The sequence below is a fragment of the Triturus cristatus genome, chromosome 10 (genome assembly GCF_964204655.1).
Source record: "Triturus cristatus chromosome 10, aTriCri1.1, whole genome shotgun sequence".
Classification (NCBI taxonomy): Eukaryota; Metazoa; Chordata; class Amphibia; order Caudata; family Salamandridae; genus Triturus; species Triturus cristatus.
In genome coordinates, this window is record NC_140593.1 from 955,648,121 (window position 1) to 955,673,939 (window position 25,819).

Here is a 25,819-nt window from a genome sequence, read left to right on the forward strand (position 1 = left end):
TGCTGGTCATTCAATATATTCTGCAGATGAAAGGCTGATAAACAAGTTTTTTTTTTTTTTTGGTCTCAGTAATGCACGGAAATTCTCTTCTGCACACTGCCTCTGCTGGTCAATCAATATATTCTGCAGATGAAAGGCTGAGGAACGAGGTTTTTTTTTTGGGTCTCAGCAACGCAGGGAAATTCTCTTCTGCAAACTGCCTCAATATATTCTGCAGATGAAAGGCTGAGGAACGAGGTTCTTTTTTTTTTTTTTGGTCTCAGCAATGCAGGGAAATTCTCGTCTGCAAACTGCCTCTGCTGGTCACTCAATATATTCTGCAGATGAAAGGCTGAGGAACGAGGTTTTTTGGTCTCAGCAACGCAGGGAAATTCTCTTCTGCCCACTGCCTCTGCTGGTCACAATATAGTGTGCAGATGAAAGGCTGAGTAACAAGGTTTTTTTTGTTTTGTTTTTGGTCTCAGCAACGAAGGAAAATTCTCTTCTGCACACTGCCTCTGCTGGTCACTCAATATATTTTGCAGATGAAAGGCTGAGGAACGAGGTTTTTTTTTTTTTGGTCTCAGGAACGCAGAGTCATTCTCTTCTGCAACACTGCCTGCTGGTCATTCAATATATTCTGCAGATGAAAGGCTGATGAACAAGTTTTTTTTTTTTTTTGGTCTCAGTAATGCACGGAAATTCTCTTCTGCACACTGCCTCTGCTGGTCACTCAATATATTCTGCAGATGAAAGGCTGAGGAACGAGGTTTTCTTTTTTGGGTCTCAGCAACGCAGGGAAATTCTCTTCTGCAAACTGCCTCAATATATTCTGCAGATGAAAGGCTGAGGAACGAGGTTCTGTTTTTTTTTTTTGGTCTCAACAATGCAGGGAAATTCTCTTCTGCACACTGCCTCTGCTGGTCACTCAATATATTCTGCAGATGAAAGGCTGAGGAACGAGGTTCTTTTGTTTTTTTTTTTGGTCTCAGCAACACATGGAAACTTGCTTCTGCACACTGCCTCTGCTGGTCATTCTATATATTCTGCAGATGGAAAAGTCCACTGTTAGTCAATTTTTAGAACTTGAATATTTCCAAAGTAATGTAACAACAAAAAACAGATCTTTATAAAGCATTGATAATTAATACTATGGAGTCTGTAATATTGTGAAAATCCACAGATCATTAAGAATTCTAAACTCAATTTTATTTTCCACCTAGCATACTCTCAATCCTAGGTCTTATTTGCTACCCCTCTCGAGACAACTCTAGCACCTATATTAGGACGTAGATAAAAAGATCTCATGGCCAGTCGAGTGACAGCATACCCTTCTCACTGAAAATCTTTTAGGTTATGGTACACCACTAGCAAATAAGTTATCTGATAAGTTGAGGTAGGAAGGTTTATGCTACGGTTAGTGGGAATAATAAAAACTATGAATAACAGATTCTAACATCTTCGTTTTTGCACATCCCTATCAGCTAACCTATGGAGAACTCAAGAATGTTAGGATCGATCACACCTTCAAACAAATGTAGGAGCCTCAAATAATGCCCTAGTTTCTTTCATCTCAGAATGTTAATCTTCAGTTGGGCATCCTGTCTGGCCTGCTACCCATTTCAATACCATGATAAATATATTCCATTGTATGCTAGGCAATTGATTGTCCCTCATGTCAGATGACATCCTCCTGTAGCTTTATCATGTTAGGGCACCACTTGACAAAGCGACCAGGGGACGATTACGAAGGAGAATGAGACCTCAGCAATTACGCGCAATATATCTATCTAAAATAAACACTGCAAGGCAAGTAGTAGGAGGTGTAATGGCAATGTCCTTTGCACCACTGAAAGCATTGGGCTCCTTTTGAAAGTTGGCTGGAGTTACAAGAACACAAGGTATCCTAAACAGAAATACATCTCTAGTACCAGAGTAACATGCAAAGTGCAGGGAACCACGTTAAATGAGCTTCCCTACATGTGAAACTAAGTCAATCGCTCTAACTTAAGAAAACTCATTCCAGCCTCAAAGAAAGTAATTTCCCCTGAGGAAATACTGCTAGCACAAGTCTCAAAAGAAAGTTTTCTTAGCCTTGTAGACATTCAAAGTGTTTGATAAACTATCATGACACTCATAGCGTCCTACACATTGCTACAGTCTTCACAAATTCAATTTATACTGAAGACCCTACTAAAAGGTACTGAAAACCGTCAGATGCGATGAACTTCTTTTAATGACAAGCAAACTGAGTAAATCATAGATTGACTTACCATATAAATTGAAAACGGAGTAAAGAATGCTGATGGAGTTTTTTTTTATTTCGTCTCAGGAACGCAGTCATTCTCTTCTGCAACACTGCCTGCTGGTCATTCAATATATTCTGCAGATGAAAGGCTGATAAACAAGTTTTTTTTTTTTTTTGGTCTCAGTAATGCACGGAAATTCTCTTCTGCACACTGCCTCTGCTGGTCAATCAATATATTCTGCAGATGAAAGGCTGAGGAACGAGGTTTTTTTTTTGGGTCTCAGCAACGCAGGGAAATTCTCTTCTGCAAACTGCCTCAATATATTCTGCAGATGAAAGGCTGAGGAACGAGGTTCTTTTTTTTTTTTTTGGTCTCAGCAATGCAGGGAAATTCTCGTCTGCAAACTGCCTCTGCTGGTCACTCAATATATTCTGCAGATGAAAGGCTGAGGAACGAGGTTTTTTGGTCTCAGCAACGCAGGGAAATTCTCTTCTGCCCACTGCCTCTGCTGGTCACAATATAGTGTGCAGATGAAAGGCTGAGTAACAAGGTTTTTTTTGTTTTGTTTTTGGTCTCAGCAACGAAGGAAAATTCTCTTCTGCACACTGCCTCTGCTGGGCACTCAATATATTTTGCAGATGAAAGGCTGAGGAACGAGGTTTTTTTTTTTTTGGTCTCAGGAACGCAGAGTCATTCTCTTCTGCAACACTGCCTGCTGGTCATTCAATATATTCTGCAGATGAAAGGCTGATGAACAAGTTTTTTTTTTTTTTTGGTCTCAGTAATGCACGGAAATTCTCTTCTGCACACTGCCTCTGCTGGTTACTCAATATATTCTGCAGATGAAAGGCTGAGGAACGAGGTTTTTTTTTTTGGGTCTCAGCAACGCAGGGAAATTCTCTTCTGCAAACTGCCTCAATATATTCTGCAGATGAAAGGCTGAGGAACGAGGTTCTTTTTTTTTTTTTTGGTCTCAACAATGCAGGGAAATTCTCTTCTGCACACTGCCTCTGCTGGTCACTCAATATATTCTGCAGATGAAAGGCTGAGGAACGAGGTTCTTTTGTTTTTTTTTTTGGTCTCAGCAGCACATGGAAACTTGCTTCTGCACACTGCCTCTGCTGGTCATTCTATATATTCTGCAGATGGAAAAGTCCACTGTTAGTCAATTTTTAGAACTTGAATATTTCCAAAGTAATGTAACAACAAAAAACAGATCTTTATAAAGCATTGATAATTAATACTATGGAGTCTGTAATATTGTGAAAATCCACAGATCATTAAGAATTCTAAACTCAATTTTATTTTCCACCTAGCATACTCTCAATCCTATGTCTTATTTGCTACCCCTCTCGAGACAACTCTAGCACCTATATTAGGACGTAGATAAAAACATCTCATGGCCAGTCGAGTGACAGCATACCCTTCTCACTGAAAATCTTTTAGGTTATGGTACACCACTAGCAAATAAGTTATCTGATAAGTTGAGGTAGGAAGGTTTATGCTACGGTTAGTGGGAATAATAAAAACTATGAATAACAGATTCTAACATCTTCGTTTTTGCACATCCCTATCAGCTAACCTATAGAGAACTCAAGAATATTGGGATCGATCACACCTTCAAACAAATGTAGGAGCCTCAAATAATGCCCTAGTTTCTTTCATCTCAGAATGTTAATCTTCAGTTGGGCATCCTGTCTGGCCTGCTACCCATTTCAATACCATGATAAATATATTCCATTGTATGCTAGGCAATTGATTGTCCCTCATGTCAGATGACATCCTCCTGTAGCTTTATCGTGTTAGGGCACCACTTGACAAAGCGACCAGGGGACGATTACGAAGGAGAATGAGACCTCAGCAATTACGCGCAATATATCTATCTAAAATAAACACTGCAAGGCAAGTAGTAGGAGGTGTAATGGCAATGTCCTTTGCACCACTGAAAGCATTGGGCTCCTTTTGAAAGTTGGCTGGAGATACAAGAACACAAGGTATCCTAAACAGAAATACATCTCTAGTACCAGAGTAACATGCAAAGTGCAGGGAACCACGTTAAATGAGCTTCCCTACATGTGAAACTAAGTCAATCGCTCTAACTTAAGAAAACTCATTCCAGCCTCAAAGAAAGTAATTTCCCCTGAGGAAATACTGCTAGCACAAGTCTCAAAAGAAAGTTTTCTTAGCCTTGTAGACATTCAAAGTGTTTGATAAACTATCATGACACTCATAGCGTCCTACACATTGCTACAGTCTTCACAAATTCAATTTATACTGAAGACCCTTCTAAAAGGTACTGAAAACCGTCAGATGCGATGAACTTCTTTTAATGACAAGCAAACTGAGTAAATCATAGTTTGACTTACCATATAAATTGAAAACGGAGTAAAGAATGCTGATGGAGTTTTTTTTTATTTCGTCTCAGGAACGCAGTCATTCTCTTCTGCAACACTGCCTGCTGGTCATTCAATATATTCTGCAGATGAAAGGCTGATAAACAAGTTTTTTTTTTTTTTGGGTCTCAGTAATGCACGGAAATTCTCTTCTGCACACTGCCTCTGCTGGTCAATCAATATATTCTGCAGATGAAAGGCTGAGGAACGAGGTTTTTTTTTTGGGTCTCAGCAACGCAGGGAAATTCTCTTCTGCAAACTGCCTCAATATATTCTGCAGATGAAAGGCTGAGGAACGAGGTTCTGTTTTTTTTTTTTTGGTCTCAACAATGCAAGGAAAGTCTCTTCTGCACACTGCCTCTGCTGGTCACTCAATATATTCTGCAGATGAAAGGCTGAGGAACGAGGTTCTTTTGGGTTTTTTTTTGGTCTCAGCAGCACATGGAAACTTGTTTCTGCACACTGCCTCTGCTGGTCATTCTATATATTCTGCAGATGGAAAAGTCCACTGTTAGTCAATTTTTAGAACTTGAATATTTCCAAAGTAATGTAACAACAAAAAACAGATCTTTATAAAGCATTGATAATTAATACTATGGAGTCTGTAATATTGTGAAAATCCACAGATCATTAAGAATTCTAAACTCAATTTTATTTTCCACCTAGCATACTCTCAATCCTATGTCTTATTTGCTACCCCTCTCGAGACAACTCTAGCACCTATATTAGGACGTAGATAAAAACATCTCATGGCCAGTCGAGTGACAGCATACCCTTCTCACTGAAAATCTTTTAGGTTATGGTACACCACTAGCAAATAAGTTATCTGATAAGTTGAGGTAGGAAGGTTTATGCTACGGTTAGTGGGAATAATAAAAACTATGAATAACAGATTCTAACATCTTCGTTTTTGCACATCCCTATCAGCTAACCCTATAGAGAACTCAAGAATATTGGGATCGATCACACCTTCAAACAAATGTAGGAGCCTCAAATAATGCCCTAGTTTCTTTCATCTCAGAATGTTAATCTTCAGTTGGGCATCCTGTCTGGCCTGCTACCCATTTCAATACCATGATAAATATATTCCATTGTATGCTAGGCAATTGATTGTCCCTCATGTCAGATGACATCCTCCTGTAGCTTTATCGTGTTAGGGCACCACTTGACAAAGCGACCAGGGGACGATTACGAAGGAGAATGAGACCTCAGCAATTACGCGCAATATATCTATCTAAAATAAACACTGCAAGGCAAGTAGTAGGAGGTGTAATGGCAATGTCCTTTGCACCACTGAAAGCATTGGGCTCCTTTTGAAAGTTGGCTGGAGTTACAAGAACACAAGGTATCCTAAACAGAAATACATCTCTAATACCAGAGTAACATGCAAAGTGCAGGGAACCACGTTAAATGAGCTTCCCTACATGTGAAACTAAGTCAATCGCTCTAACTTAAGAAAACTCATTCCAGCCTCAAAGAAAGTAATTTCCCCTGAGGAAATACTGCTAGCACAAGTCTCCAAAGAAAGTTTTCTTAGCCTTGTAGACATTCAAAGTGTTTGATAAACTATCATGACACTCATAGCGTCCTACACATTGCTACAGTCTTCACAAATTCAATTTATACTGAAGACCCTACTAAAAGGTACTGAAAACCGTCAGATGCGATGAACTTCTTTTAATGACAAGCAAACTGAGTAAATCATAGTTTGACTTACCATATAAATTGAAAACGGAGTAAAGAATGCTGATGGAGTTTTTTTTTATTTCGTCTCAGGAACGCAGTCATTCTCTTCTGCAACACTGCCTGCTGGTCATTCAATATATTCTGCAGATGAAAGGCTGATAAACAAGTTTTTGTTTTTTTTTGGTCTCAGTAATGCACGGAAATTCTCTTCTGCACACTGCCTCTGCTGGTCAATCAATATATTCTGCAGATGAAAGGCTGAGGAACGAGGTTTTTTTTTTGGGTCTCAGCAACGCAGGGAAATTCTCTTCTGCAAACTGCCTCAATATATTCTGCAGATGAAAGGCTGAGGAACGAGGTTCTTTTTTTTTTTTTTGGTCTCAGCAATGCAGGGAAATTCTCGTCTGCAAACTGCCTCTGCTGGTCACTCAATATATTCTGCAGATGAAAGGCTGAGGAACGAGGTTTTTTGGTCTCAGCAACGCAGGGAAATTCTCTTCTGCCCACTGCCTCTGCTGGTCACAATATAGTGTGCAGATGAAAGGCTGAGTAACAAGGTTTTTTTTGTTTTGTTTTTGGTCTCAGCAACGAAGGAAAATTCTCTTCTGCACACTGCCTCTGCTGGTCACTCAATATATTTTGCAGATGAAAGGCTGAGGAACGAGGTTTTTTTTTTTTTGGTCTCAGGAACGCAGAGTCATTCTCTTCTGCAACACTGCCTGCTGGTCATTCAATATATTCTGCAGATGAAAGGCTGATGAACAAGTTTTTTTTTTTTTTTGGTCTCAGTAATGCACGGAAATTCTCTTCTGCACACTGCCTCTGCTGGTCACTCAATATATTCTGCAGATGAAAGGCTGAGGAACGAGGTTTTTTTTTTTGGGTCTCAGCAACGCAGGGAAATTCTCTTCTGCAAACTGCCTCAATATATTCTGCAGATGAAAGGCTGAGGAACGAGGTTCTGTTTTTTTTTTTTGGTCTCAACAATGCAGGGAAATTCTCTTCTGCACACTGCCTCTGCTGGTCACTCAATATATTCTGCAGATGAAAGGCTGAGGAACGAGGTTCTTTTGTTTTTTTTTTTGGTCTCAGCAACACATGGAAACTTGCTTCTGCACACTGCCTCTGCTGGTCATTCTATATATTCTGCAGATGGAAAAGTCCACTGTTAGTCAATTTTTAGAACTTGAATATTTCCAAAGTAATGTAACAACAAAAAACAGATCTTTATAAAGCATTGATAATTAATACTATGGAGTCTGTAATATTGTGAAAATCCACAGATCATTAAGAATTCTAAACTCAATTTTATTTTCCACCTAGCATACTCTCAATCCTAGGTCTTATTTGCTACCCCTCTCGAGACAACTCTAGCACCTATATTAGGACGTAGATAAAAAGATCTCATGGCCAGTCGAGTGACAGCATACCCTTCTCACTGAAAATCTTTTAGGTTATGGTACACCACTAGCAAATAAGTTATCTGATAAGTTGAGGTAGGAAGGTTTATGCTACGGTTAGTGGGAATAATAAAAACTATGAATAACAGATTCTAACATCTTCGTTTTTGCACATCCCTATCAGCTAACCTATGGAGAACTCAAGAATGTTAGGATCGATCACACCTTCAAACAAATGTAGGAGCCTCAAATAATGCCCTAGTTTCTTTCATCTCAGAATGTTAATCTTCAGTTGGGCATCCTGTCTGGCCTGCTACCCATTTCAATACCATGATAAATATATTCCATTGTATGCTAGGCAATTGATTGTCCCTCATGTCAGATGACATCCTCCTGTAGCTTTATCATGTTAGGGCACCACTTGACAAAGCGACCAGGGGACGATTACGAAGGAGAATGAGACCTCAGCAATTACGCGCAATATATCTATCTAAAATAAACACTGCAAGGCAAGTAGTAGGAGGTGTAATGGCAATGTCCTTTGCACCACTGAAAGCATTGGGCTCCTTTTGAAAGTTGGCTGGAGTTACAAGAACACAAGGTATCCTAAACAGAAATACATCTCTAGTACCAGAGTAACATGCAAAGTGCAGGGAACCACGTTAAATGAGCTTCCCTACATGTGAAACTAAGTCAATCGCTCTAACTTAAGAAAACTCATTCCAGCCTCAAAGAAAGTAATTTCCCCTGAGGAAATACTGCTAGCACAAGTCTCAAAAGAAAGTTTTCTTAGCCTTGTAGACATTCAAAGTGTTTGATAAACTATCATGACACTCATAGCGTCCTACACATTGCTACAGTCTTCACAAATTCAATTTATACTGAAGACCCTACTAAAAGGTACTGAAAACCGTCAGATGCGATGAACTTCTTTTAATGACAAGCAAACTGAGTAAATCATAGATTGACTTACCATATAAATTGAAAACGGAGTAAAGAATGCTGATGGAGTTTTTTTTTATTTCGTCTCAGGAACGCAGTCATTCTCTTCTGCAACACTGCCTGCTGGTCATTCAATATATTCTGCAGATGAAAGGCTGATAAACAAGTTTTTTTTTTTTTTTGGTCTCAGTAATGCACGGAAATTCTCTTCTGCACACTGCCTCTGCTGGTCAATCAATATATTCTGCAGATGAAAGGCTGAGGAACGAGGTTTTTTTTTTGGGTCTCAGCAACGCAGGGAAATTCTCTTCTGCAAACTGCCTCAATATATTCTGCAGATGAAAGGCTGAGGAACGAGGTTCTTTTTTTTTTTTTTGGTCTCAGCAATGCAGGGAAATTCTCGTCTGCAAACTGCCTCTGCTGGTCACTCAATATATTCTGCAGATGAAAGGCTGAGGAACGAGGTTTTTTGGTCTCAGCAACGCAGGGAAATTCTCTTCTGCCCACTGCCTCTGCTGGTCACAATATAGTGTGCAGATGAAAGGCTGAGTAACAAGGTTTTTTTTGTTTTGTTTTTGGTCTCAGCAACGAAGGAAAATTCTCTTCTGCACACTGCCTCTGCTGGGCACTCAATATATTTTGCAGATGAAAGGCTGAGGAACGAGGTTTTTTTTTTTTTGGTCTCAGGAACGCAGAGTCATTCTCTTCTGCAACACTGCCTGCTGGTCATTCAATATATTCTGCAGATGAAAGGCTGATGAACAAGTTTTTTTTTTTTTTTGGTCTCAGTAATGCACGGAAATTCTCTTCTGCACACTGCCTCTGCTGGTTACTCAATATATTCTGCAGATGAAAGGCTGAGGAACGAGGTTTTTTTTTTTGGGTCTCAGCAACGCAGGGAAATTCTCTTCTGCAAACTGCCTCAATATATTCTGCAGATGAAAGGCTGAGGAACGAGGTTCTTTTTTTTTTTTTTGGTCTCAACAATGCAGGGAAATTCTCTTCTGCACACTGCCTCTGCTGGTCACTCAATATATTCTGCAGATGAAAGGCTGAGGAACGAGGTTCTTTTGTTTTTTTTTTTGGTCTCAGCAGCACATGGAAACTTGCTTCTGCACACTGCCTCTGCTGGTCATTCTATATATTCTGCAGATGGAAAAGTCCACTGTTAGTCAATTTTTAGAACTTGAATATTTCCAAAGTAATGTAACAACAAAAAACAGATCTTTATAAAGCATTGATAATTAATACTATGGAGTCTGTAATATTGTGAAAATCCACAGATCATTAAGAATTCTAAACTCAATTTTATTTTCCACCTAGCATACTCTCAATCCTATGTCTTATTTGCTACCCCTCTCGAGACAACTCTAGCACCTATATTAGGACGTAGATAAAAACATCTCATGGCCAGTCGAGTGACAGCATACCCTTCTCACTGAAAATCTTTTAGGTTATGGTACACCACTAGCAAATAAGTTATCTGATAAGTTGAGGTAGGAAGGTTTATGCTACGGTTAGTGGGAATAATAAAAACTATGAATAACAGATTCTAACATCTTCGTTTTTGCACATCCCTATCAGCTAACCTATAGAGAACTCAAGAATATTGGGATCGATCACACCTTCAAACAAATGTAGGAGCCTCAAATAATGCCCTAGTTTCTTTCATCTCAGAATGTTAATCTTCAGTTGGGCATCCTGTCTGGCCTGCTACCCATTTCAATACCATGATAAATATATTCCATTGTATGCTAGGCAATTGATTGTCCCTCATGTCAGATGACATCCTCCTGTAGCTTTATCGTGTTAGGGCACCACTTGACAAAGCGACCAGGGGACGATTACGAAGGAGAATGAGACCTCAGCAATTACGCGCAATATATCTATCTAAAATAAACACTGCAAGGCAAGTAGTAGGAGGTGTAATGGCAATGTCCTTTGCACCACTGAAAGCATTGGGCTCCTTTTGAAAGTTGGCTGGAGATACAAGAACACAAGGTATCCTAAACAGAAATACATCTCTAGTACCAGAGTAACATGCAAAGTGCAGGGAACCACGTTAAATGAGCTTCCCTACATGTGAAACTAAGTCAATCGCTCTAACTTAAGAAAACTCATTCCAGCCTCAAAGAAAGTAATTTCCCCTGAGGAAATACTGCTAGCACAAGTCTCAAAAGAAAGTTTTCTTAGCCTTGTAGACATTCAAAGTGTTTGATAAACTATCATGACACTCATAGCGTCCTACACATTGCTACAGTCTTCACAAATTCAATTTATACTGAAGACCCTTCTAAAAGGTACTGAAAACCGTCAGATGCGATGAACTTCTTTTAATGACAAGCAAACTGAGTAAATCATAGTTTGACTTACCATATAAATTGAAAACGGAGTAAAGAATGCTGATGGAGTTTTTTTTTATTTCGTCTCAGGAACGCAGTCATTCTCTTCTGCAACACTGCCTGCTGGTCATTCAATATATTCTGCAGATGAAAGGCTGATAAACAAGTTTTTTTTTTTTTTGGGTCTCAGTAATGCACGGAAATTCTCTTCTGCACACTGCCTCTGCTGGTCAATCAATATATTCTGCAGATGAAAGGCTGAGGAACGAGGTTTTTTTTTTGGGTCTCAGCAACGCAGGGAAATTCTCTTCTGCAAACTGCCTCAATATATTCTGCAGATGAAAGGCTGAGGAACGAGGTTCTGTTTTTTTTTTTTTGGTCTCAACAATGCAAGGAAAGTCTCTTCTGCACACTGCCTCTGCTGGTCACTCAATATATTCTGCAGATGAAAGGCTGAGGAACGAGGTTCTTTTGGGTTTTTTTTTGGTCTCAGCAGCACATGGAAACTTGTTTCTGCACACTGCCTCTGCTGGTCATTCTATATATTCTGCAGATGGAAAAGTCCACTGTTAGTCAATTTTTAGAACTTGAATATTTCCAAAGTAATGTAACAACAAAAAACAGATCTTTATAAAGCATTGATAATTAATACTATGGAGTCTGTAATATTGTGAAAATCCACAGATCATTAAGAATTCTAAACTCAATTTTATTTTCCACCTAGCATACTCTCAATCCTATGTCTTATTTGCTACCCCTCTCGAGACAACTCTAGCACCTATATTAGGACGTAGATAAAAACATCTCATGGCCAGTCGAGTGACAGCATACCCTTCTCACTGAAAATCTTTTAGGTTATGGTACACCACTAGCAAATAAGTTATCTGATAAGTTGAGGTAGGAAGGTTTATGCTACGGTTAGTGGGAATAATAAAAACTATGAATAACAGATTCTAACATCTTCGTTTTTGCACATCCCTATCAGCTAACCCTATAGAGAACTCAAGAATATTGGGATCGATCACACCTTCAAACAAATGTAGGAGCCTCAAATAATGCCCTAGTTTCTTTCATCTCAGAATGTTAATCTTCAGTTGGGCATCCTGTCTGGCCTGCTACCCATTTCAATACCATGATAAATATATTCCATTGTATGCTAGGCAATTGATTGTCCCTCATGTCAGATGACATCCTCCTGTAGCTTTATCGTGTTAGGGCACCACTTGACAAAGCGACCAGGGGACGATTACGAAGGAGAATGAGACCTCAGCAATTACGCGCAATATATCTATCTAAAATAAACACTGCAAGGCAAGTAGTAGGAGGTGTAATGGCAATGTCCTTTGCACCACTGAAAGCATTGGGCTCCTTTTGAAAGTTGGCTGGAGTTACAAGAACACAAGGTATCCTAAACAGAAATACATCTCTAATACCAGAGTAACATGCAAAGTGCAGGGAACCACGTTAAATGAGCTTCCCTACATGTGAAACTAAGTCAATCGCTCTAACTTAAGAAAACTCATTCCAGCCTCAAAGAAAGTAATTTCCCCTGAGGAAATACTGCTAGCACAAGTCTCCAAAGAAAGTTTTCTTAGCCTTGTAGACATTCAAAGTGTTTGATAAACTATCATGACACTCATAGCGTCCTACACATTGCTACAGTCTTCACAAATTCAATTTATACTGAAGACCCTACTAAAAGGTACTGAAAACCGTCAGATGCGATGAACTTCTTTTAATGACAAGCAAACTGAGTAAATCATAGTTTGACTTACCATATAAATTGAAAACGGAGTAAAGAATGCTGATGGAGTTTTTTTTTATTTCGTCTCAGGAACGCAGTCATTCTCTTCTGCAACACTGCCTGCTGGTCATTCAATATATTCTGCAGATGAAAGGCTGATAAACAAGTTTTTGTTTTTTTTTGGTCTCAGTAATGCACGGAAATTCTCTTCTGCACACTGCCTCTGCTGGTCAATCAATATATTCTGCAGATGAAAGGCTGAGGAACGAGGTTTTTTTTTTGGGTCTCAGCAACGCAGGGAAATTCTCTTCTGCAAACTGCCTCAATATATTCTGCAGATGAAAGGCTGAGGAACGAGGTTCTTTTTTTTTTTTTTGGTCTCAGCAATGCAGGGAAATTCTCGTCTGCAAACTGCCTCTGCTGGTCACTCAATATATTCTGCAGATGAAAGGCTGAGGAACGAGGTTTTTTGGTCTCAGCAACGCAGGGAAATTCTCTTCTGCCCACTGCCTCTGCTGGTCACAATATAGTGTGCAGATGAAAGGCTGAGTAACAAGGTTTTTTTTGTTTTGTTTTTGGTCTCAGCAACGAAGGAAAATTCTCTTCTGCACACTGCCTCTGCTGGTCACTCAATATATTTTGCAGATGAAAGGCTGAGGAACGAGGTTTTTTTTTTTTTGGTCTCAGGAACGCAGAGTCATTCTCTTCTGCAACACTGCCTGCTGGTCATTCAATATATTCTGCAGATGAAAGGCTGATGAACAAGTTTTTTTTTTTTTTTGGTCTCAGTAATGCACGGAAATTCTCTTCTGCACACTGCCTCTGCTGGTCACTCAATATATTCTGCAGATGAAAGGCTGAGGAACGAGGTTTTTTTTTTTGGGTCTCAGCAACGCAGGGAAATTCTCTTCTGCAAACTGCCTCAATATATTCTGCAGATGAAAGGCTGAGGAACGAGGTTCTGTTTTTTTTTTTTGGTCTCAACAATGCAGGGAAATTCTCTTCTGCACACTGCCTCTGCTGGTCACTCAATATATTCTGCAGATGAAAGGCTGAGGAACGAGGTTCTTTTGTTTTTTTTTTTGGTCTCAGCAACACATGGAAACTTGCTTCTGCACACTGCCTCTGCTGGTCATTCTATATATTCTGCAGATGGAAAAGTCCACTGTTAGTCAATTTTTAGAACTTGAATATTTCCAAAGTAATGTAACAACAAAAAACAGATCTTTATAAAGCATTGATAATTAATACTATGGAGTCTGTAATATTGTGAAAATCCACAGATCATTAAGAATTCTAAACTCAATTTTATTTTCCACCTAGCATACTCTCAATCCTAGGTCTTATTTGCTACCCCTCTCGAGACAACTCTAGCACCTATATTAGGACGTAGATAAAAAGATCTCATGGCCAGTCGAGTGACAGCATACCCTTCTCACTGAAAATCTTTTAGGTTATGGTACACCACTAGCAAATAAGTTATCTGATAAGTTGAGGTAGGAAGGTTTATGCTACGGTTAGTGGGAATAATAAAAACTATGAATAACAGATTCTAACATCTTCGTTTTGCACATCCCTATCAGCTAACCTATGGAGAACTCAAGAATGTTAGGATCGATCACACCTTCAAACAAATGTAGGAGCCTCAAATAATGCCCTAGTTTCTTTCATCTCAGAATGTTAATCTTCAGTTGGGCATCCTGTCTGGCCTGCTACCCATTTCAATACCATGATAAATATATTCCATTGTATGCTAGGCAATTGATTGTCCCTCATGTCAGATGACATCCTCCTGAAGCTTTATCGTGTTAGGGCACCACTTGACAAAGCGACCAGGGGACGATTACGAAGGAGAATGAGACCTCAGCAATTACGCGCAATATATCTATCTAAAATAAACACTGCAAGGCAAGTAGTAGGAGGTGTAATGGCAATGTCCTTTGCACCACTGAAAGCATTGGGCTCCTTTTGAAAGTTGGCTGGAGTTACAAGAACACAAGGTATCCTAAACAGAAATACATCTCTAGTACCAGAGTAACATGCAAAGTGCAGGGAACCACGTTAAATGAGCTTCCCTACATGTGAAACTAAGTCAATCGCTCTAACTTAAGAAAACTCATTCCAGCCTCAAAGAAAGTAATTTCCCCTGAGGAAATACTGCTAGCACAAGTCTCAAAAGAAAGTTTTCTTAGCCTTGTAGACATTCAAAGTGTTTGATAAACTATCATGACACTCATAGCGTCCTACACATTGCTACAGTCTTCACAAATTCAATTTATACTGAAGACCCTACTAAAAGGTACTGAAAACCGTCAGATGCGATGAACTTCTTTTAATGACAAGCAAACTGAGTAAATCATAGTTTGACTTACCATATAAATTGAAAACGGAGTAAAGAATGCTGATGGAGTTTTTTTTTATTTCGTCTCAGGAACGCAGTCATTCTCTTCTGCAACACTGCCTGCTGGTCATTCAATATATTCTGCAGATGAAAGGCTGATAAACAAGTTTTGTTTTTTTTTTGGTCTCAGTAATGCACGGAAATTCTCTTCTGCACACTGCCTCTGCTGGTCAATCAATATATTCTGCAGATGAAAGGCTGAGGAACGAGGTTTTTTTTTTTGGGTCTCAGCAACGCAGGGAAATTCTCTTCTGCAAACTGCCTCAATATATTCTGCAGATGAAAGGCTGAGGAACGAGGTTCTTTTTTTTTTTTTTGGTCTCAGCAATGCAGGGAAATTCTCGTCTGCAAACTGCCTCTGCTGGTCACTCAATATATTCTGCAGATGAAAGGCTGAGGAACGAGGTTTTTTGGTCTCAGCAACGCAGGGAAATTCTCTTCTGCCCACTGCCTCTGCTGGTCACAATATAGTGTGCAGATGAAAGGCTGAGTAACAAGGTTTTTTTTGTCTTGTTTTTGGTCTCAGCAACGAAGGAAAATTCTCTTCTGCACACTGCCTCTGCTGGGCACTCAATATATTCTGCAGATGAAAGGCTGAGGAACGAGGTTTTTTTTTTTTTGGTCTCAGGAACGCAGAGTCATTCTCTTCTGCAACACTGCCGGCTGGTCATTCAATATATTCTGCAGATGAAAGGCTGATGAACAAGTTTTTTTTTTTTTTTTGGTCTCAGTAATGCACGGAAATTCTCTTCTGCACACTGCCTCTGCTGGTCACTCAATATATTCTGCAGATGAAAGGCTGAGGAACGAGGTTTTTTTTTTTGGGTCTCAGCAACGCAGGGAAATTCTCTTCTGCAAACTGCCTCAATATATTCTGCAGATGAAAGGCTGAGGAACGAGGTTCTTTTTTTTTTTTTTGGTCTCAACAATGCAGGGAAATTCTCTTCTGCACACTGCCTCTGCTGGTCACTCAATATATTCTGCAGATGAAAGGCTGAGGAACGAGGTTCTTTTGGTTTTTTTTTTGGTCTCAGCAGCACATGGAAACTTGCTTCTGCACACTGCCTCTGCTGGTCATTCTATATATTCTGCAGATGGAAAAGTCCACTGTTAGTCAATTTTTAGAACTTGAATATTTCCAAAGTAATGTAACAACAAAAAACAGATCTTTATAAAGCATTGATAATTAATACTATGGAGTCTGTAATATTGTGAAAATCCACAGATCATTAAGAATTCTAAACTCAATTTTATTTTCCACCTAGCATACTCTCAATCCTATGTCTTATTTGCTACCCCTCTCGAGACAACTCTAGCACCTATATTAGGACGTAGATAAAAACATCTCATGGCCAGTCGAGTGACAGCATACCCTTCTCACTGAAAATCTTTTAGGTTATGGTACACCACTAGCAAATAAGTTATCTGATAAGTTGAGGTAGGAAGGTTTATGCTACGGTTAGTGGGAATATTAAAAACTATGAATAACAGATTCTAACATCTTCGTTTTTGCACATCCCTATCAGCTAACCTATAGAGAACTCAAGAATATTGGGATCGATCACACCTTCAAACAAATGTAGGAGCCTCAAATAATGCCCTAGTTTCTTTCATCTCAGAATGTTAATCTTCAGTTGGGCATCCTGTCTGGCCTGCTACCCATTTCAATACCATGATAAATATATTCCATTGTATGCTAGGCAATTGATTGTCCCTCATGTCAGATGACATCCTCCTGTAGCTTTATCGCGTTAGGGCACCACTTGACAAAGCGACCAGGGGACGATTACGAAGGAGAATGAGACCTCAGCAATTACGCGCAATATATCTATCTAAAATAAACACTGCAAGGCAAGTAGTAGGAGGTGTAATGGCAATGTCCTTTGCACCACTGAAAGCATTGGGCTCCTTTTGAAAGTTGGCTGGAGTTACAAGAACACAAGGTATCCTAAACAGAAATACATCTCTAGTACCAGAGTAACATGCAAAGTGCAGGGAACCACGTTAAATGAGCTTCCCTACATGTGAAACTAAGTCAATCGCTCTAACTTAAGAAAACTCATTCCAGCCTCAAAGAAAGTAATTTCCCCTGAGGAAATACTGCTAGCACAAGTCTCAAAAGAAAGTTTTCTTAGCCTTGTAGAAATTCAAAGTGTTTGATAAACTATCATGACACTCATAGCGTCCTACACATTGCTACAGTCTTCACAAATTCAATTTATACTGAAGACCCTACTAAAAGGTACTGAAAACCGTCAGATGCGATGAACTTCTTTTAATGACAAGCAAACTGAGTAAATCATAGTTTGACTTACCATATAAATTGAAAACGGAGTAAAGAATGCTGATGGAGTTTTTTTTTATTTCGTCTCAGGAACGCAGTCATTCTCTTCTGCAACACTGCCTGCTGGTCATTCAATATATTCTGCAGATGAAAGGCTGATAAACAAGTTTTTTTTTTTTTTTGGTCTCAGTAATGCACGGAAATTCTCTTCTGCACACTGCCTCTGCTGGTCAATCAATATATTCTGCAGATGAAAGGCTGAGGAACGAGGTTCTTTTTTTTTTTTTTGGTCTCAGCAATGCAGGGAAATTCTCGTCTGCAAACTGCCTCTGCTGGTCACTCAATATATTCTGCAGATGAAAGGCTGAGGAACGAGGTTTTTTGGTCTCAGCAACGCAGGGAAATTCTCTTCTGCCCACTGCCTCTGCTGGTCACAATATAGTGTGCAGATGAAAGGCTGAGTAACAAGGTTTTTTTTGTTTTGTTTTTGGTCTCAGCAACGAAGGAAAATTCTCTTCTGCACACTGCCTCTGCTGGTCACTCAATATATTCTGAAGATGAAAGGCTGAGGAACGAGGTTTTTTTTTTTTTGGTCTCAGGAACGCAGAGTCATTCTCTTCTGCAACACTGCCTGCTGGTCATTCAATATATTCTGCAGATGAAAGGCTGATGAACAAGTTTTTTTTTTTTTTTTTGGTCTCAGTAATGCACGGAAATTCTCTTCTGCACACTGCCTCTGCTGGTCACTCAATATATTCTGCAGATGAAAGGCTGAGGAACGAGGTTTTTTTTTTGGGGTCTCAGCAACGCAGGGAAATTCTCTTCTGCAAACTGCCTCAATATATTCTGCAGATGAAAGGCTGAGGAACGAGGCTCTTTTTTTTTTTTTTGGTCTCAACAATGCAGGGAAATTCTCTTCTGCACACTGCCTCTGCTGGTCACTCAATATATTCTGCAGATGAAAGGCTGAGGAACGAGGTTCTTTTGGGTTTTTTTTTGGTCTCAGCAGCACATGGAAACTTGCTTCTGCACACTGCCTCTGCTGGTCATTCTATATATTCTGCAGATGGAAAAGTCCACTGTTAGTCAATTTTTAGAACTTGAATATTTCCAAAGTAATGTAACAACAAAAAACAGATCTTTATAAAGCATTGATAATTAATACTATGGAGTCTGTAATATTGTGAAAATCCACAGATCATTAAGAATTCTAAACTCAATTTTATTTTCCACCTAGCATACTCTCAATCCTATGTCTTATTTGCTACCCCTCTCGAGACAACTCTAGCACCTATATTAGGACGTAGATAAAAACATCTCATGGCCAGTCGAGTGACAGCATACCCTTCTCACTGAAAATCTTTTAGGTTATGGTACACCACTAGCAAATAAGTTATCTGATAAGTTGAGGTAGGAAGGTTTATGCTACGGTTAGTGGGAATAATAAAAACTATGAATAACAGATTCTAACATCTTCGTTTTTGCACATCCCTATCAGCTAACCTATGGAGAACTCAAGAATGTTAGGATCGATCACACCTTCAAACAAATGTAGGAGCCTCAAATAATGCCCTAGTTTCTTTCATCTCAGAATGTTAATCTTCAGTTGGGCATCCTGTCTGGCCTGCTACCCATTTCAATACCATGATAAATATATTCCATTGTATGCTAGGCAATTGATTGTCCCTCATGTCAGATGACATCCTCCTGTAGCTTTATCATGTTAGGGCACCACTTGACAAAGCGACCAGGGGACGATTACGAAGGAGAATGAGACCTCAGCAATTACGCGCAATATATCTATCTAAAATAAACACTGCAAGGCAAGTAGTAGGAGGTGTAATGGCAATGTCCTTTGCACCACTGAAAGCATTGGGCTCCTTTTGAAAGTTGGCTGGAGTTACAAGAACACAAGGTATCCTAAACAGAAATACATCTCTAGTACCAGAGTAACATGCAAAGTGCAGGGAACCACGTTAAATGAGCTTCCCTACATGTGAAACTAAGTCAATCGCTCTAACTTAAGAAAACTCATTCCAGCCTCAAAGAAAGTAATTTCCCCTGAGGAAATACTGCTAGCACAAGTCTCAAAAGAAAGTTTTCTTAGCCTTGTAGACATTCAAAGTGTTTGATAAACTATCATGACACTCATAGCGTCCTACACATTGCTACAGTCTTCACAAATTCAATTTATACTGAAGACCCTACTAAAAGGTACTGAAAACCGTCAGATGCGATGAACTTCTTTTAATGACAAGCAAACTGAGTAAATCATAGATTGACTTACCATATAAATTGAAAACGGAGTAAAGAATGCTGATGGAGTTTTTTTTTATTTTGTCTCAGGAACGCAATCAATCAATCAATCAATCAATGACACTTATAGAGCGTGCTACATACCCGTAGGGTCTCAAGGCGCTGGGGGGGGGGGGGGGGTGCTGCTACTGCTCGAACAGCCAGGTCTTCAGCTTCTTCCTGAAGGAGAGGTGGTCTTGGGTCAGGCGCAGGTCGGTCGGGAGGGAGTTCCAGGTCTTGGCGGCCAGGTAGGAGAAGGACCTTCCTCCTGTAGTCGCTCTTCGGATGCGGGGTACGGCGGCGAGGGCGTGGTTGGCTGATCGGAGGTGGCGTTTGGGAGCGTAGAAGTTGATCCGGCTGTTGAGGTAGCTCGGGCCTTGGTCGTGTAGGGCTTTGTGTGCGTGGGTGAGGAGGCGGAAGGTGATTCTTTTGTTGACGGGGAGCCAGTGAAGGTCTCTCAGGTGTCCGGTGATGTGGCTGGTTCGTGGGATGTCGAGGATGAGTCTGGCTGAGGCATTCGGGATCCGCTGGAGTCTCTTCTGGATCTTGGCGGTGGTACCGGCGTAGAGGGCATTGCCGTAGTCCAGTCGGCTGGTGACGAGGGCCTGGGTGACGGTCTCCCTGGTCTCGGTGGGGATCCACCAGAAGATCTTCCGTAGCATGCGTAGGATGTTGAAGCACGCCGAGGAGACGTTGTTGACTTGCCTGGTCATGGAGAGGGAGGAGTCCAGGATGAAGCCCAGGTTGCGTGCATGGTCTGTCGGTTTGGGTGCGGCGCCCAGGGCGGGAGGCCACCAGGAGTCGTCCCAGGCAGAGGGTGAAGAGCCCAGGATGAGGACCTCCGTCTTGTCAGAGTTCAGTTTCAGGCGGCTGGTCGCCATCCACTCGGCTACCTCTTTCATCCCTTCGTGCAGGTTGGCTCTGGCGGAGGCGGGGTCGTTGGTCAGGGAGAGGATCAGCTGGGTGTCGTCGGCGTAGGAGATTATGCTGAGGTTGTGTTTGCGTACGATGGCCGCGAGGGGGCTCATGTAGACGTTGAAGAGGGTGGGGCTCAGAGATGATCCTTGAGGGACGCCGCAGATGACTTCGGAGGCCTCTGACTTGTACGGTGGTAGGCGGACTCTCTGTGTTCTTCCGTCGAGGAAGGAGATGATCCATTCCAGCGCCTTGTCCTGGATTCCGATGTTGCTGAGGCGCTGTACTAGGGTGCGGTGGCAGACCGTGTCGAATGCCGCGGAGAGGTCTAGGAGGATGAGGGCCGCTGTTTCTCCATTGTCCATCAGGGCTCGGATGTCATCGGTGGCGGCGATGAGGGCGGTCTCGGTGCTGTGATTGGCTCGGAAGCCGGACTGTGAGGGGTCGAGGGATCCGTTCGTCTCGAGGAAGGCGGCCATCTGCTTGTTGACGGTCTTCTCGATGACTTTCGCAGGGAACGGGAGGAGCGAGATGGGGCGGTAGTTCTTGAGTTCGGTGGGGTCCGCTGTTGGTTTCTTGAGCAGAGCGGTGAGTTCGGCGTGTTTCCAGCTCTCAGGGAAGGTGGCGGTGTCGAAGGATGTGTTGATGATGTCTCGCAGGTGGGGTGCGATGACAGCATCGGCCTTGTTGAAGACGTGGTGAGGGCAGGGGTCGGTCGGTGATCCGGAGTGGATGGAGTTCATCGTGCGGATGGTGTCTTCGGTGCTGATCGGGGTCCAGGCGTGGAGGGTGGTGGTGGGGGGTGGTTGTTCGGTCATGGTGTGCGTTGGTTGGTTGTTGAAGCTGTTGTGTATGTCCGCGATCTTGTTGTGGAAGTATGAAGCGAGGGAGTTACAGAGGTCTTGCGATGGGGTGATGTCGTTGTTTCCTGTGCTGGGGTTGGAAAGCTCTTTCACGATGTTGAAGAGTTCCTTGCAGTTGTGTGCGTTGTTGTCCAACCGGTCCTTGAATGCTGTTTTCTTGGCGGCGCGGATCAGCTGGTGGTGCTTCCGGGTGGCAAGCTTGAAGGAGGTCCTGTTGTCCGGTGTAGGTTCCCTTCTCCAGACTTTCTCGAGGGCTCGGCAGTTCTTCTTGGAGCTCTTGAGTTCGTCGGTGAACCACGGGGCTTTCTTGCTGCCGGGTCTGCTGGGCGGGGTCCTCAGAGGGGCGAGTTCGTCCGCGCAGTTGCTGATCCACTTCGTGAGGTTGTCGGCGGCCTGGCTGCGGTTCGCTGAGCTGGCAGGAGGGTGCTGGCTCAGGGAGGTGGCGAGCTGGTCTGCTGTGATCTTGTTCCAGCTTCTGCGGGCGGCCTGTTGCTGGTGGTGGTGGGTTGTCGTTCTCTTGAAGGTGAAGTGGACGCAGCTGTGGTCCGTCCAGTGAAGCTCTGTGGCGTGGCTGAAGGCGATGTCTGTGCTGGAAGAGAAGACTGCGTCGAGTGTGTGTCCGGCGAGGTGGGTGGGGGTGGACACCAGTTGCTTGAGTCCAAGATTGGCGAGGTTGTCGAGCAGGGTGCTGGTGTTGCGGTCGTTGTTGTTCTCCAGGTGGAAATTGAGGTCCCTCAGGAGGATGTAGTCAGCGGAGGGGAGGGCATGCGGGCTGACGAAGTCGGCGATGTCCTCGCTGAATTGTGTGCGTGGTCCAGGGGGTCGGTAGATCAGGGTGCCTCTGAGGGTGGTGTTCGGGTTGGTGTGGATCTGGAAATGCAGGTGTTCGGCGCTGGTCAGGGTGTTGTCGGTGTTGGTCGTGAGACGGATGGTGTTCCTGTGGATGATGGCGATGCCTCCTCCCATCTGGTTGGCGTTGCGATCCCTCCGGATGATCTTGTAGCCCTCTGGGATAGCGATGGCGATGTAGGGAGCTGAAGAGGCGTTCATCCAGGTCTCCGTGAGGAAGGCCACGTCAGGGGCTGTGGCGTCTAGAAGGTTCCAGAGTTCGATGGCGTGTCTGTGGACGGAGCGGGTGTTGAGCAGGATGCACTTGAGGTGGGTGCTGCTGGTGTTCGACTTGGCGGGTGCTGGAGCGAGGCAGGTCCGGATGCAGGTGAACTTGCAGGTGTGGCAGCTGAAGGGTCCGTGGGTGCGTCGTGGTGTGGCTTGATGGCATTCTGGGAGTCGGCCGGTGTTGAGTGCGATGAGGGTGGCGGCGGAGTACGTCAGGCGGGTCGGTCGGGGTCTTCGGGGGCCAGGGGTCCTGGCGCTGGTCGCGATCCGGTCGCGGACGGGCGCAGACGGGCTTACCTTTGGCGCGCCTTCGGCGCACAATCGGCGCGCCCGCTGCGCGTGACCGCTGCGCGTTCGCACGGTCGCCATTTCAGGCGAAGTGCGCGGGTGGGCGGAGCAGCTGGGAGGCGGGAGCGGGGAGGGTTACAGAAGGAAAAAAAGGGGCGGGGACAAGCGGCGGTGGCGGGAAGGGAGAGCGGAGGGCGGCGAGGTAGGCGGACAACCAGGAAGGAAGACGTAAACACAGGAACAGCAAAATATTTAAAAACAGGCACAAATGGGGGCAAAAAACAGGGAAAAAACAACACTTGGCAGCAGTAGCAGGAGAGCCGGCAGCCGATCACGGAGCACGCCGGGGGGGCGTGGTCAGCGGCAGCGGCAGCGAGGCAGCAGGGCAAGGGGCACACGCAGCAGCTGGTGGCCGTGCGGCGCGGGGGTGTCCCACAAGTGGGTCACACTCACCTGCGTCGCACGGTCGCCATTTAAGGCCAAGTGCGCGGGTGGGCGGAGCAGCTGGGAGGCGGGAGCGGGGAGGGTTACAGAAGAGAAAAAAGGGGCGGGGACAAGCGGCGGTGGCGGGAAGGGAGAGCGGAGGGCGGCGAGGTAGGCGGACAACCAGGAAGGAAGACGTAAACACAGGAACAGCAAAATATTTAAAAACAGGCACAAATGGGGGCAAAAAACAGGGAAAAAACAACACTTGGCAGCAGTAGCAGGAGAGCCGGCAGCCGATCACGGAGCACGCCGGGGGGGCGTGGGCAGCGGCAGCGAGGCAGCAGGGCAAGGGGCACACGCAGCAGCTGGTGGCTGTGCGGCGCGGGGGTGTCCCACAAGTGGGTCACACTCACCTGCGTCGCACGGTCGCCATTTAAGGCCAAGTGCGCGGGTGGGCGGAGCAGCTGGGAGGCGGGAGCGGGGAGGGTTACAGAAGAGAAAAAAGGGGCGGGGACAAGCGGCGGTGGCGGGAAGGGAGAGCGGAGGGCGGCGAGGTAGGCGGACAACCAGGAAGGAAGACGCAGAGTCATTCTCTTCTGCATCACTGCCTCTGCTGGTCACTCAATATATTCTGCAGATGAAAGGCTGAGGAACAAGGTTTTTTTTTTTTTTGGTCTCAGGAACGCAGAGTCATTCTCTTCTGCAACACTGCCTGCTGGTCATTCAATATATTCTGCAGATGAAAGGCTGATGAACAAGTTTTTTTTTTTTTTTTGGTCTCAGTAATGCACGGAAATTCTCTTCTGCACACTGCCTCTGCTGGTCACTCAATATATTCTGCAGATGAAAGGCTGAGGAACGAGGTTTTTTTTTTTGGGTCTCAGCAACGCAGGGAAATTCTCTTCTGCAAACTGCCTCAATATATTCTGCAGATGAAAGGCTGAGGAACGAGGTTCTTTTTTTTTTTTTTTTTGGTCTCAGCAGCACATGGAAACTTGCTTCTGCACACTGCCTCTGCTGGTCATTCTATATATTCTGCAGATGGAAAAGTCCACTGTTAGTCAATTTTTAGAACTTGAATATTTCCAAAGTAATGTAACAACAAAAAACAGATCTTTATAAAGCATTGATAATTAATACTATGGAGTCTGTAATATTGTGAAAATCCACAGATCATTAAGAATTCTAAACTCAATTTTATTTTCCACCTAGCATACTCTCAATCCTAGGTCTTATTTGCTACCCCTCTCGAGACAACTCTAGCACCTATATTAGGACGTAGATAAAAAGATCTCATGGCCAGTCGAGTGACAGCATACCCTTCTCACTGAAAATCATTTAGGTTATGGTACACCACTAGCAAATAAGTTATCTGATAAGTTGAGGTAGGAAGGTTTATGCTACGGTTAGTGGGAATAATAAAAACTATGAATAACAGATTCTAACATCTTCGTTTTTGCACATCCCTATCAGCTAACCTATAGAGAACTCAAGAATATTGGGATCGATCACACCTTCAAACAAATGTAGGAGCCTCAAATAATGCCCTAGTTTCTTTCATCTCAGAATGTTAATCTTCAGTTGGGCATCCTGTCTGGCCTGCTACCCATTTCAATACCATGATAAATATATTCCATTGTATGCTAGGCAATTGATTGTCCCTCATGTCAGATGACATCCTCCTGTAGCTTTATCGTGTTAGGGCACCACTTGAGAAAGCGACCAGGGGGACGATTACGAAGGAGGATGAGACCTCAGCAATTACGCTCAATAGATCTATCTAAAATAAACACTGCAAGGCAAGTAGTAGGAGGTGTAATAGCAACGTCCTTTGCACCACTGAAAGCATTGGGCTCCTTTTGAAAGTTGGCTGGAGTTACAAGAACACAAGGTATCCTAAACAGAAATACATCTCTTGTACCAGAGTAACATGCAAAGTGCAGGGAACCACGTTAAATGAGCTTCCCTACATGTGAAACTAAGTCAATCGCTCTAACTAATGAAAACTCATTCCAGCCTCAAAGAAAGTAATTTCCCCTGAGGAAATACTGCTAGCACAAGTCTCAAAAGAAAGTTTTCTCAGCCTTGCAGACATTCAAAGTGTTTGATAAACTATCATGACACTCATAGCATCATACACATTGCTACAGTCTACACAAATTCAATTGATACTGAAGACCCTACTAAAAGGTACTGAAAACCGTCAGATGCGATGAACTTATTTTAATGACAAACAAACTGAGTAAATCATAGTTTGACTTACCATATAAATTGAAAACGGAGTAAAGACTGCTGATGGAGTTTTTTTTTATTTCGTCTCAGGAACGCAGTCATTCTCTTCTGCAACACTGCCTGCTGGTCATTCAATATATTCTGCAGATGAAAGGCTGATGAACAAGTTTTTTTTTTTTTTTTGGTCTCAGTAATGCACGGAAATTCTCTTCTGCACACTGCCTCTGCTGGTCACTCAATATATTCTGCAGATGAAAGGCTGAG

General features: G+C 42.9%; 2 long non-coding RNA genes across 2 annotated transcripts; both read right to left on the minus strand.

The window, feature by feature from the left end:
- Window positions 1–2,303: 2,303 nt before the first annotated feature.
- Window positions 2,304–7,348, minus strand: LOC146796315 (uncharacterized). The gene is made up of 3 exons (XR_014969601.1): window positions 6,339–7,348; window positions 4,595–5,110; window positions 2,304–3,367 (listed from the first exon to the last, which is right to left on the minus strand). It is a non-coding gene; the product is annotated as an uncharacterized LOC146796315 (long non-coding RNA).
- Window positions 7,349–8,731: 1,383 nt separating this feature from the next.
- Window positions 8,732–13,776, minus strand: LOC146796316 (uncharacterized). The gene is made up of 3 exons (XR_014969600.1): window positions 12,767–13,776; window positions 11,023–11,538; window positions 8,732–9,795 (listed from the first exon to the last, which is right to left on the minus strand). It is a non-coding gene; the product is annotated as an uncharacterized LOC146796316 (long non-coding RNA).
- Window positions 13,777–25,819: the final 12,043 nt, after the last annotated feature.